At 42.4% G+C, this 476-nt stretch overlaps 1 protein-coding gene across 2 annotated transcripts in view; it reads right to left on the bottom strand.

Moving 5' to 3' along the window:
- The window catches only part of desma (desmin a), an 11,642-nt gene continuing 11,166 nt past the window's right edge, over positions 1 to 476 (bottom strand). For both annotated transcript variants that reach the window (XM_076264132.1, XM_076264133.1), the window contains one exon: positions 1 to 476. This exon is cut by the window's right edge and continues 70 nt beyond it. The gene's annotated coding sequence lies outside the window, so the exon portion shown is untranslated.

Here is a 476-nt window from a genome sequence, read left to right as displayed (position 1 = left end):
TTCGGTGATGAACACTGAAAGATTTATTCTGTTAAGTTATCGTGACAGAAAGTGCTACACATTCAGATAGACTCTGACCTGATGCCTCCCCTGTATTCTGCCCTATCTGAAACAGCGGCACACAAGTAACCACACACATACACACACACACACACACACACACACACTCAAACACCTTGGAGATTCAACACTTCACCTTCAACTGTTTCCCTCCAGTGATGCATGCACATGTTTTGCCTTTCTTCTCCTTCATCTGTCCATCTTTTCTTCACTTTCACACTCGCTCACTCTCTTCGTTTCACTCGTGTGTGTTGTATAAAGCTATAGAGGTAGAGGGGTGGTCAAGCCTATCAGAGAGCATGTGTGCTTTTAAAAAAAAAAAAACAATAGTTCTCCTTTTCACTTTCAATAAAACTGAAGGCCTCTGTGTCAATGGAAAGGTCCATTATCTCATTGGGTTTGCTTGGCGGCTTTAG

Source organism: Alosa pseudoharengus, unplaced genomic scaffold, assembly GCF_046254945.1.
Source record: "Alosa pseudoharengus isolate Yale_2024_CS ecotype anadromous, Long Island Sound unplaced genomic scaffold, YU_APseudo_1.1 YU_APseudo_1.1_scf_3, whole genome shotgun sequence".
Taxonomy (NCBI): Eukaryota; Metazoa; Chordata; class Actinopteri; order Clupeiformes; family Clupeidae; genus Alosa; species Alosa pseudoharengus.
The sequence above is the reverse complement of the archived record's forward strand: the minus strand, read 5'-3'. Positions and strand labels throughout refer to the sequence as shown.